This window comes from Notamacropus eugenii, chromosome 4, assembly GCF_028372415.1.
Source record: "Notamacropus eugenii isolate mMacEug1 chromosome 4, mMacEug1.pri_v2, whole genome shotgun sequence".
Taxonomy (NCBI): domain Eukaryota; kingdom Metazoa; phylum Chordata; class Mammalia; order Diprotodontia; family Macropodidae; genus Notamacropus; species Notamacropus eugenii.
In genome coordinates, this window is record NC_092875.1 from 240,572,218 (window position 1) to 240,585,896 (window position 13,679).

General features: G+C 37.5%; 1 long non-coding RNA gene across 4 annotated transcripts in view; it reads left to right on the forward strand.

Moving 5' to 3' along the window:
* The window catches only part of LOC140501087 (uncharacterized), a 109,925-nt gene that overhangs the window by 14,445 nt on the left and 81,801 nt on the right, over positions 1–13,679 (forward strand). The gene's annotated exons all lie outside the window — the stretch shown is intronic.

Sequence of the window (13,679 nt, forward strand, 5' to 3'; positions counted from 1 at the left end):
AATGGAAAAAAAGGCAGTATGATATCGACAGAAAGCCAGGATTGGAGCCCAAATATCAAGTTTCACTTCCAAACTCTGACATATACTGGCTGTGTGACCCCAAGTAGGTCACTTAACCTTTTGATGCCATAAGCAACTCCCTAAAGCTACAAATTGTAAAGAAGGTACCAACTGGCGTTAGGTAGGAGAAGCTTCCTCATCTGGAAGTTCCATATATCAGCAAACTCATAGGTCCAGTCCCCATCCCTTTACATACTGCAAATGGTGATCTAGAATTAATGTGTTCTTAATGGATTTATTTCATCAAACTATACTAGTCAAAATGTAATGTTCAGTCATGTATGATCCTTTGTGACCTCATTTGGGGTTTTTTTTGCAAAGATACTGTGGTATGCCATTTCCTTCTCCAGCTCATTTTACAAATGAAACAGAGGCAAACAGGGTGAAATGACTTGTTCAGTGTCACATAGCTAGGAAGTGCCTGAAGCCATGTTTGAACTCCTGAGGATGAGTATTCTTGACTTCCACACTGGTGCTCTATCCACTATGCCACCTAACTGTCCAAAGGGATATACATGTACAGTGGCTACACACATTCATACCAGAATAGTCATATTGGCCAATCAGGGCACCCTTTCCTCTCAACAGTGTAGGAGACCCATTGACATGTTATATAGGTCTCTTTTTTCTAGGATTTGTGTTAACAATTCCATGTACAAATCTCAAACCAAACATATTCTCTCTTCTGCACCAACCCCCAAAACCTGAAACATAAAAGCCACCTGACCTCCTTTTTTTCTGAATTCCCAGTTTCTGTTAATGTCAAGACTTTTCTCCCAAATGCTTAGACCATCAACTTTGATCACCTCTGATTCCTCTCTAGCCTGAGCCAACATAGTTCCCTATCCCCAATCAGTTACCAATTTCTTTTCCCTCTTTTAATTACTCAGTCTAGTCCTGAACAATTGTAAAAGCTTCCTAACTTCATTTCCCTAGCTCTAGTTTTTCTCTAATCCAACTGAAAACACTATTTTTACATTAATATTTCTTTTTTAAAAATTTATTTATTTTCAGTTTCCAACATTCACTGCCACATAATTTTGAACTTCAAATTTTCTCCCAGTCTCCCTCCTTCCCCTGCCTCAGGACAGCATGTATTTTGATTACCCTTTCCTCCAATCTGTCCTCCCTCCTATCTCCATCACCCCCATCCCCTTACCTTCTATTTTCCTGTAAAGCAAGATAGATTTCTATGTCCCATTTCCTATATATATCTTATTTCCTAGTTGCATGTAAAAACAATTTTTGAGCATTCATTTTTAAAGCTTTGAGTTCCACATTCTCTCCCTTCCTCCTGTCCCACCCACCTTCATTGAGAAGGCAAACAATTCAAAATGTTATCCACATGTAGTCATGCAAAACACTTCCACAACAGTCATGTTGTGAAAGACCAACTATATTTCCCTCTCTCCTGTCCCACCCTTTATTTATTCTATTCTCTCCTTTGACCTGTCCCTGTACCAAAGTGTTTGCTTCCTATTACCCCTTCTCCCAATCTGCTGTGCCTTTAATTATCCCCCCTCTCTTATCCCCTTCCCCCCTGCTTTACTGTAGGGTAAGATAAACTTCTATACCCAATTGAGTGTGTATCACATTACTATTTCTAAACCTCAATTCTCCTCATGTCACTTTGCCAATCATAAACTTTCTTTAAAAAATCATTATTTATTTTTAACTTTTTAAAACTTTTAAAAAAACTTTTTGAATTCTGAATTCCCTCCTTCCCTCTAGTCCCTCCCCTACACATTGAGAAGATAAGCAATGTTATCCATTATACATGTGAAATCATGCAAAACATATTTCCATATTAGCTATGTTGTGAAAAAAAACAAGAAAAATAAGGTGAAAAAATTATGCTTCAATCTACACTCAGAGTTCATCAGTTATTTCTATGAAGGTAGATAACATCTTTATCAGGAGACCTTTGGAATTGTCTAAAATCATTGTATTGATCAGAGTAGCTAAGTCTTTCACAGATGATCATCATTACAATATTGTTGCTACTATGTACAATGTTCTTGTGATTCTACTCACTTCACTTTGCATCAGTTCACATAAGCCTTCCCAGGTTTTTCTGAAACTATCCTGCTTGTCATTTCATATAGCATAATAGTATTCCATCACAATAATATACCACAGCTTGTTTAGCCATTCCCCAATTGATGGGCATCCCCTCAATTTCCAGTTTTTTAACATCACACAAAGAGTTGCTATAAATAGGTCCTTTTCTTTTTTCTTTCATCTTTTTGGAATACACACCTAAAAGTGGTATTGCTAGGCCAATGGGAATGCATAGTTTTATAGCCCTTTAGACATAGTTCCAAATTGTTCTCCAGAATGGCTGGCTGGTTTACAACTCCATCAATGGTGTATTAGGTCACAACTTTTCCACATTCCTTCTAGTATTTGTCATTTTCCTTTTCAATCATATTAGTCAACCTGCTAGGTATGAGGTGGTGTCTCAGAGCTATTTTAATTTACATCTTTCTAATCAATAGTGATTTAGAGCATTTCTCATATGCTTTATAGAGAGCTTTGATTTCTTCTTCAGGAAACTACTTGTTCATATCCTTGGACCATTTATCCATTGGGAAATAGCTTTTATTTTTATAAATTTGATACAGTTACTTTTCTAATTGAGAAATGAGACCTATATCAGAGAAACTTGCTATAAAATTTTCCCTCAGCTTGCAATTTTCCATCTAACCTTGGCTGCATTGGTTTTGTTTGTGCAAAACATTTTTTTAATTCAATGTAATCAAAATTATCCATTTTACTTCCTATGATCCTCTCTATTTCTTGTTTGGTCATGAATTCTTCCTTTATTCATAGATCTGAGAGACAAAATTTTCCATTCTCCCCTAATTTGCTTATGCTATCAGCCTTTATGTCTAAATCATCTACCTATTTTGACCTTATCTTGGTATATGGTGTGAGATGTAGGTCTATACCTAGTTTCTGCCAAATCGTTTTCCCTGCAAATTTTTGTCAGATGGTGAGTTCTTGTACCTCTAACTTTAGATTTTTGGGTTTATCAAACACTAGATTACTATGGTATTTTACTACTATTGTGTATTATATACCTAATCTAGTCCACTGATCAACCGCTCTATTTCTTAGCCAGTACAAGATTGTTTTGATGATTACCAGATTGTGATATAGTTTGAAATCTGGTACTACAAGGCTGCCTTCTTTTATATTTGACCATAAACTTTCTGTGGCTCTCTGCTGTCTACCAAGTGAAATCAAATTTTTTTAGTTTTGGATTCAGTGCCCTTTATGCTCTTGGCTCAGTTTACCTACCTTTCTTGCTTTATTGTCCTTGCCCAGCTGCCTCTCATGAAGGGAAGAGATGAACTTCTTATGGGAGAAACTCATCAGGGAAATGGTGGGTGAGGCTAGTCCTTTTCCTTATTTTAATTTAAAAGCTCACAGATCTCCCAGATCTCTAGATGTAGCAAAACAGAGTAAGCTTTGTATAACTCAGAGGTTTTCTTTCTTTCTTTGACTTGTCATGGTCCTGGCTTTGCTGACCGTTCTTTGGTGCTGGTCAGTTGAAATTGTCTCCCTACTTAGATCCATTTCTTCCTTCTGCCTGTTGCTTTGAAATGATAGAAGGGCATGCCCTTTATTTCAACCCCTTTTCTGATTTTCTTGAAAACCTGGGGTTGATCTCTTGGTCTACATCATACCCACTTGACCTCTGCAGACTCTTTCGGTTTGTCTTCCTATCCCCTGATGACTGCTTTACCACCAACAAGCCCAAGGTTCTAGTCCTCCCTGGGACTGCTATTCATCAGACAGTCCAGGCTTAAAAGTCTTAAGCCAGTGTTACAGAAGACTTTTGACTATTTTTTTGCCTTGAGTCTTACCCGTGAGTAGGGCTTGATTAAACAGACCAGATCTTCCCCTACTTCCCTTATTCTCAAGGCAAGTTGGACCATTTATTATTCCCAAACATCTCACACCTTTTCAGTTTTTGTATTTTTGCTCAAGCTCTTTCTTCTGCCTGGAATTTATTTAGTGGCTTAAGGTTTATAAAATACTTTACGTTGTTGTTGTTCAGTTGTGTTCAACTCTTCATGATTCCATCTGAGATTTTCTTGGCCAAGGTACTGGAATGGTTTGCTATTTCATTCTCCAGATCTTTTTTACAGCTGAAGAAACTGAGCTGTTAGGTGACTTATGCAGTGTCACACAGTAAGTGTCTGAGACTGAATTTGAACTCAGGTGTTCCTGCCTCCAGGCTCAGTATTCCTATACATTGTGTCATCTTGTTGCTCACCTTACATACACTAATTACCTTATTTAATCTCCATAGCAATCCTATGAATTAAGTTTTTGGATGTTATAATCCCCACCTTATAAACAGGAAATGGGGGCAGAGGTGGGGGTGGGGTAGGATTCAAAGACTTGCCTATGGTTCCACAGATAAGTGACAGAGATTGGAGATGAACCCAGATCTCTCCTGCTTTTCTGAAGTCAGGCACTCCTTCCACTGCTCTGGTATGTTCTTTCTCCTCTATCTATGCAAGTCTCTTCTGTCTCTCAACATGTAAGTCAAATGCTGCTTCCTTTATGAAGTTTTCTCTAATTCCTCCATTTAAGGATGAACTTTTCTCCTTTGCACCCTTGTAGCACTTCAATTAAACTTCTGTGGCACTTCTTTTACCTAGTTATTTGTATGTCTATTTTATTTGCCTTCCAGTTGTAAGTTCCTTGAATTCAAGGACTATTCTTCCTTCACCTTTCCATTCTTTGAAATTTGGCACATAGAAGATGCCCAGTAAAATGATTTCTGAACGTTTGTTGTTTGTTAAATGTTTGAATTTAGCACTGTAACATATTCTTGTTTCATTTCCACATATTCCTCATATATATATATATGTATATATATATATATTATTGATAGAATTTTTATGGAGATGGATTCCAAATGAAGTCTAGAGACATGCCATACTCTTACCAGTAAATTATCTTCATCATGCTATGGGTTGGTTGGCTATTTCTTCAAATTTTCCTGGTAGTCTAGATCCCATTCTTGCCACCTGTCCTGCTTGGTACTACCTCCTCTAGAGTAGTGATCATGTGCAGGGGGACTTAACTCTCTCAGCTCTAGAACTTAAAGCCCATTATATCTTGCCCACCCCAGACATACTTAACATTCTGTCTCAGCAATTTTCTTACCCTCTGCTATGCCATCGCACATGTGCCCTTCCTCTCTCCTTTCCAATTCTGGCAGCATAATCAGATCAGTATTGCCATTTATACTGAAAAGGGCATGTTAACCAAGACACCTAATACTTCACTTACCATCCCTAAGATTTCCCAAATGGTGCTGGCTTCTACTCCCCTAGATGTGTTGTCTCTTTCTATTAAAATGGAAGCTCATTGAGGGAAGGATCTAACTTACTTTCTTATTTGTATTCCCGGGGCTTGCCATACAGTAAGTGTTTAATAAATGATATTTCATTTATTATTCCATCTATCCATGCATCCATGCATTCATTCAAAATATATGGATTTCTATGAATGTCAATCACAGAGGTCAATACTTTCTGACCGGAGATCTCTTGATGTTTGCTTTGGTTATGGCCTGACCAAATACTTCATTCCTGGTGGCACAGCATAATATTTTCAATATTCAATTTGGTCAAAATATTAATTAACCACCCATTATATGCAAGAGACAGTGTTTTAGATTGGGGGGGAATGCAAAGATGAAATATGATGCATTCAAGGAACTGATAGTCCAAAATAAAGCTAAGACGTACACAAATAGTTATGATATAAAACAATACAGAGGGTAAGGTATAGACAAAGTGATATGGAAATAGAGACATAATCTAAGGAAACATAAAGCTCTTAGCCTTAACTGGAGAAACATTTGGGGATATAATAAAAACAGCATATCTAGGGCTAGAGGTCAATCAAGGAAGAATTATTCAATTCATTGATTAGACTTTGGACTTATAATTGTGTTGGAGGGGCTTAGATCTCTGATTTCATGAGTATGGGGATTTCTTATGTAAGAACTCCTCCTCTGATGCCCATTAGATTTCATCTGTCATCGTTGCTTGAACCACTTGACCATGGTCACATAGTGTAGATTATCAAAGACAGGACTTGGACCCAGGTCTTCCTGATTCCAAGGTCAGCCCTCTATCCACTGCCCACACTGCTCCCTCATTAGTTAATTAGGCTTTAAACTTATAGTAATAATAATAATCTCTAATTATTTATTTGAATGAATGTATTTTGATAAGACTTAAAGCCTATTATGCTATATGATTTCAGACGGTGAGTTGAAAGTAGACAAGTCAATAAAGTAGATTAATTAATATTTTCAAATATCGATATTTTTAATTTAAGTATCACTCTAATCTAAAGCATAAGATCAATCCAATTAAAATTTTAAATATGTATTAAGTGCCCACTGCATGCAAAGCACTGCAATAAAGCCTGGATATACAAAGATGTGTCAAAGAAAAAAATGTCAATAATATACATACACTGTGTTTTAGGTTTGAGTCTACTAGAAACAATTTTATTTATTATTTATTTAACATTTAATTTATCACTTACTTTAACATTAATATATCTATCTCCAAGTCATTTCTAGCTTGGCTAGATGTTCAAAAATAGCTCAGTCCCCTATACCTTCCAACAAGACTCTCTGACCCCAAGAAGATTTCAGGTAACATTTGTAGGAATCTTGGGCAAGAAAAAGATCATACTATGTTAAAGTACAGTTTGGGGTTAGCAGTTGACAATAGTCACCACTGAACTGCCCCTGGACTACTTCCTAGTAATTCTTCCTGTGATCCATATCTTAAGCTTTAATTTCAAAAGAGAAGACGCCAACCCCAGGTTGGTCATGGAGGAAAGAGGACAGTCATACCATCTAGATAAGAGTTAAGTTTGGTTATCACTTTTACTCCATTTCAAAGGAATTCTTCCCATTTTCCTAAAGCAAAAAATCTGCAACGTCTTTTAGGCTACAAAAGTATCAAAGAACAAATTATAGAAATAATAAATAATTTCATTGAAGATAATGACAATAATAAGACAACGTACCAGAATTTTTGAGGTACAGTCAAAGCAGTGTTGAGGGGAACATGCTTATCTATAAACACTTTTACTAATGAATGAGAGAGAGAGAGATAGACAGACAGACAGACAGACAGAGGCAGAGAGACAGAGACAGAGAGAGACTAGAGACATGACTTGGGAATGCAACTAAAATACTAGAAAAAAAATTAAAAACCCAATTAAACAGCAAAATAGAAATCTTGAAAAATCAAAGGAGAGAGGAACAAAATTAAAAAAAGAAATTCATTGAATTAATAAAGAGATTTTCTTTTTTAAATGACAAAGTATTCTAGGAAACTTAATGATGGAAAAGACAGCTCTTTTAGCTATCTAAGGAGGAAAGAAACTTTACTGAGGAGGTAGCACTAACTGGCACTTGAAGAACAAAAAATATTTCGTTTCACAGCAATAATAAAAGCTAGTATTCATGTAGCACCTACTACATGCTCTGTGAGGTAGAGGCTATTAATAATCTCATTTTACAATTGAGGAAACTGAGGCAGAGAGTGACTTGCCCAATGTCACACAGTAGCTGAGGCCACATTTGTATTCAGAACTTCCAGACTCCAGGTGCAGTGCTATTTCCACTGTGCCACCCAGTTACCTCATTTATTTGATGAAAACAGGGAAGAAATGCTGTGTGTTTCAGGCATGGAAATCTCTACTGCCTATGTAAGTGCAGGGAGGTAGGAAAACTTAGGAGGAAACTGAAAACCAACAGGTAGGGTAATCTAGTTTGGCTTGAACAAGGAATGTATGACAGGAATTACTGTGCTAGGTATAGTGGAACCATATTATATTATGTTACATTATAGTTATTATATTTTATCATATCATATTATAATATAATATTACATTATATTGAATCTTAAATACCAGGCTAAGTAGTCATAGGCATTGAGGATGCTGGAAATGACACGCTCAGACCTGTGTAGGAGGAAGATTACTCTGGCAGCTTGATGGATTAAAGAAGAGACGAAAGTCAGGACGACCTGTTAATAAGCTTTGGCAGCCGTCGAGGTGAAAGGGCTTAAAGGTCTAAGTATGGATTGTGACAGTATGAGTGGAGAGAAGTTGTTGGTTGTGAGAAATGTTATGAAAATAAAATCAAAAGGACTATAGTGATAAGGTCTTGACCAGGTTAGTGCCAACGTGAATGGACAGGAGGTTACTAGTGTAACAGACAATTTAGAGATAGAATCAGAGAGATTTGGCAATTGATTGGCTGTGGGACTGAAGGAGAAAGAAGAATAAAAAGTAACTCTGGAATTTCTAGCCTGGGTGATAAGAAAATACAAAAGCAATAAATTTCATAACTAGTCTTACCTGCTGCAGGCCCAAACATCTGATGGGTATGCCAGTATGGCCCAGTGGAGAAAGCACAACTGGATTTGGAGAATTAGAGGATAAAAATGGGGATGAATGATATTAGATGGAAGAATATTAAATAGAATATTAGATGGCAGGCTTAAAATCCAAAACCATCTTGACAAGATAGAATGTTGGGCAAAAATTAATGAGATGAAATATAAGAAGGATAAATATAAAGTCTTATACTTAGGTTTAAAAATGAACTCTACAAACATAAGTTGTGACAAAGCATGACTAGACAACGGAAAGCCTATAAGAGCTAGGGCTTTTATGGGATTGCAAGCTCAATGTAGACAACTGTGACTGTCAAAAAAGCTATTTTGGTCTTAGGTTGCCTTAAGAGAAGCTACCAGGTTAGAGAGGTAATCACCATACTTTACTCAAACTACTTTGGTCACACCACATCTTGACTAATGTATGCCATTCCCAGTGCCACATTTTACAAAGGGCATTGATGAGCTTTAGAGTGATAATAAGAGGGCAAACAAGGTAATAGAATAGCCCTAGACCATGTCATATGAGGAAGGGCTGAAGAAACCAGGGATGTTTAGCTTGGCATGAGAACACTTGGAGAGAGGAAGAACATATGGTAGCTATCTTCAAATATCTGAAGGAAAGACCATCACATGGAAGAAAGATTAGGTTTGGTCCTAGAAGAAAGGACTTGGAGAAATGAGTCGACATCCCAAAAGGGCAGATTTAGGCTTGATATAAGGAATTATTTACTAAGAATTATCCAAAAGTATAGCATACTCTCTTAGGACATAGTGGGTTTCCCCTTCCCTGGAGGTCTTTAAACAAAGACTATATGACTACTTATGAGGTCTGTTGTAGAGGAGATTCTTAGTCTGGTAGGAACTAGACTAGATGACTTGGGTACCCTCCAACTCATGCTTGGTGACCTGGATCTGAATCCTCAGTCTGCAACCTTCTGCTTTTGTGATCTTGCTTACTTAACATGTCTGTACCTCTTTTTCCTCATTGATAAAGTAAGGGAGCTGAATTAGATGATGTTTAGGGCTCCTTCTACTTCCACATCCTATCCTCTTGTTACACAGATATCCACATAACAGAAAGTAAAAACCTTTTATTGATACAAATCCAGAAGACTTAAAAAAATCTGATTGTAACTTCATTGAAGGCAGAAACCTTATTGTGTACGTTTTTGGGTATCTCTCAGTGTGCCTTGTATTGCCTTATACAAATCAAAAATAATAAATAAAATATTTAACATATAATAATTACAAATGCTAACAAGGAATGAAACCAGGCTAAAGTTTGTGAATAGGATTAATATACCATTTGCGGTAGGATCAATATCCTAACCCCTCTACCCATGCAAGTTAGGCTAGTTTTTCCTCAAAAGGTAGTAAGACTTGGGTGACTCAGCAGACTAAAGTCTCTGTTAACACAATTTTCTGGTCACCTGAGTACAAAATAGTCATATGAATCTCTAAGTGCTGTGATGTTTGACTGGTGGATCATAATGGGTAACAGGTAAGGAAGCTTCACTCAGCTGAATCAATTCTAGGTATCTTCAATGCCTATTCTTGTTGAATATCCTTCTCTTGCTGTAGCTAAGTGTCTATTTTTTTTGTTCACTGTTGAATGATTTGCAAGTGTTTTGTTCCAATATCGAATCTAAACTACCAAGAGACTGGCCTGAACACTTACCAAGAAAAGGCAATACAAGAACATGTGAAAATCTCTACCTATGACCACTGCTGAGGACACTGTGATTATTACAAAAGCTATACAAACAGATTGATTAACAGAAAGAGTTACAAATAAGGAAACAAGATAGTTCTACTAGAACCTTGCAGTGGCCATTCAAAAGGACTTTGATTATATGATTAATGAATGAATCTTCAGTAGGATGAAGACAGAATAGGAAACAAGGATTGAAGAAACCACCTCTACTTCCAAAGCAGGCTAGTAGCTACTCTGTAATTCATTATCTTGGAGAGTTGCCTGAAGCACTGAGGGGTAAATTGACTTACAGGGGAATTACACAGATTTTAGGTGTCAGAATTTGGACTTGAACCCAGCTCTTTATGACTTTGAAGTTGGCACTCTATCCACTATGCCAAAAATTTAACAGTAAAAATGTAAAATTTTGTAGTTAGGTTTGAAAAGCAAACAACTTGAACATGGAATCTGAGTATGGAAGTGAGATAGATGCTCAGAAGATTATAGCTGGATTGCCGTTCATGTGAAAGAAGTCTTGAAGTTGTATTATTTTATTGAACTTGAGGTTGTATTGAACTATATTCAGCAACAATCATCAGTGGGGAACCAAGATTAGGAGGGAAGCAGAAAACTGGGAAAGAATTTTTGCAATAGTGTTTATGATAATGGCCTTATTTCTATAATATAGAGAGAACTGAGTCCAATTTACAAGAATACAAGCCATTCCCCAATTGATAAATAGTCAAAGGATACGAACAGGCATTTTTCAGGGGAAGAAATTAAAGCTATCTATAGTCATATGAAAAACTGCTCTAAATCACTATTGATTAGAGAGATGCAAATCAAAACAACTCTGAGAAACAAAACAACCTATCAATTGGTAACATGACAAAACAGAAAGATGATAAATGTTGGAGAAGATGTGGGAGAGTTGGAACACTAATTCATTGTTGGTGGAGCTGTGAGCTGATCCAACCATTCTGGAGAGCAATTTGGAACTATCTAGGGTACAAAAATGTGCATAGCCTTTGACCCAACACTATCGCTTCTAGGACTGTATCCCAAAGAGATCATAAAAATGAGAAAAGCTCCCACTTGTACAAAAATATTTATAGCAGCTCTGTTTGTGGTGGCCAAGAACTGGAAACTGAGGGGATACCCATCAATTGGGGAATGGCTGAACAAGCTGTGGTATATGAATGTAATGGAAACTATTGTGCTACAAGAAATAATGAATAGGAAGACTTCAGAGAGGTCTGGAAAGACTTATATGAACTGATGCTGAGTGAAATGAGCAGAACCAGGAGAACATTGTACACAGTATCAGCCACAGTGTGTGGGGACTATTTCTGGTAGATCTAGTCCTTCACAGCAATGCAAGAACCTAAAACACTCCCAAAGGACTCTTGAGGCAAAATGCCATCTACATTCAGAGAGAGAACTATGGAATTGGAACACAGAATGAAGCAGAATATTTTCTTTTGTGTTATATTTTGGTTTTGGTTTGTTTTTTTCTCATGGTTTCTCCCATTCATTTGAATTCTTCTATGTAACATGAGTAACGTGAAAATTGTTGTTGGGTTTGTCCTTTGCTGCCGAAGAAGACCCTGCTGTCAGAGAAATGATGACATGACTTGCACTTGACTTTGTTTTGAGTGAGGGAGGGCTGTGCAGGTCACCAGCCTCACTTCTCCTCCAGAGCCATCTGAATCCAGTGACCAGATATTCATCAGGATGACTGGAGATGACCCAGGATTCAGTGTGAGACCTTGGCCCCTTGAGGCCGAAGTCTATTCAGAAACTCACTTAGGTTGAGGTAATGCCCATTCAGTGAATAGGCCTATTGAAGAAGAAGTTAGGGGACAGCCCCTTTAATGAGACAAAAATAACTACATCAGGCTGGGAGGGAAACAGCAACAGTTACCACTGATAATCACTTAAACCAGGCAGGTCCAGAAAACAGCCCTTAAGTGGAGCTTGGGTAGGGGTCTAGTGTTGTCCAGTCTATGGGCTTCAGTGGGTTTAAGGTTTTGGGAAATGGAAAAGGAAAGGGAATGGGAAAGGGAAAGAAAGGAAGGGAACAAGCTAGTAAAACCCAAGTCAACCGGGCATATTCTGACCATCCAAATTTACCTTCCTTTGGAGAGGAGAAGGAAGGGGATTGGGAGACAGAGAGGAGAGGAGGAACTGAGTTACCCAGCTAGCTGGGTCCCCATTCAGGCAGCTGCGTCTACTCACTAATGTGAAAGTGTGGTTAATAAGAATGTATATGTGGAACCCATGTAAGATTGTAAACCCTCTCAGGGAGGGAGGTGGGAGGAAGGGGGAGAAAATCTAAGGCTTATGGAAGTGATTGTCAAAAACTGAAAACAAACAAATTAATTTAAAAAAAATAATCATCAATGTGGTGAGTCAAATACTTCCAAGAAATGTGCACCCTTCAACACTTCCATGACTTAGGAAGTAGTTTTTGAGAGTTGCTCTGGTCCTCGGACAATAGACTTGAAGTCCATCATTAAGCCAATATCTGCAGCCTTTCCAGTTTTGTAGGACCAACAAGAGTTTGTACTCGCACAGCTTTCTAGAGTCCAGAATCATCTCCATGCCATAGTGAGGCATCAGAGTAGGATTTCCATGGAGAAGGTAAAGGCTGGAAAAATGGTGTCCACAGGTTATATTCCATTTAGAATATTATCTCTAGCATGGAGAACTTTTTAGAAGGGACGTTTCCAAGCCATAGGAAACTAATAGATTTAGATCTTGAAGGTATCTTAGAGAGCATTAGGTCCCACCTTCTCATTTTAGAGATGAAAAAACTGAGGCACTGAGGGGTGACATACCTAGACTAGTGAGTGTTAGGTACAAGATTTGAACTCAGGTTTTCCTTACCCTAAGTTCACTTCCCTATCCACCATGCTACACTGCCAGGATATTGAGGAGTTGTAGGAAATCATGCTATCAGGAGAAGGATCTATGGATATTTTGCTTAAAGGAAAGTCTGAGAAAAAGACATGATAATTATTATGAGAGAGGGATTAAGCTTGCACTATTTGGGCATAGAAGGCAGAGCTAGGAGTAATATGTGGATTTTATAAGGTGAGACAGATTTTGACTTGATATAAGGAATTATTTATTGGCAATAAAAGTTATCTAAATATGCATTGGGCCTTTCCGTAGAAGTCACATTTGTTGAGGGTGTTGGGAATGGGTCCACATTTGGAGCAAAGTTTGGAGTAAATGACTTCTGAGTTCCCTTTTGATTCTGTGATTCTGTGAATAGAGCAAACAGCAGTTTTTACAGAAGTCATTCACCTTCATGTTCTCAATACTAGAATACATAGGAGGGTACTGATGGAATAATTCTTCTGTATTGTAAATAATACAATTCTGAAGGTATATTTTTCACTGTCTTATAATACCCTGGGACATCTGCATTTATTTCAAGGAGTGTCACAAAATTTTAAGAA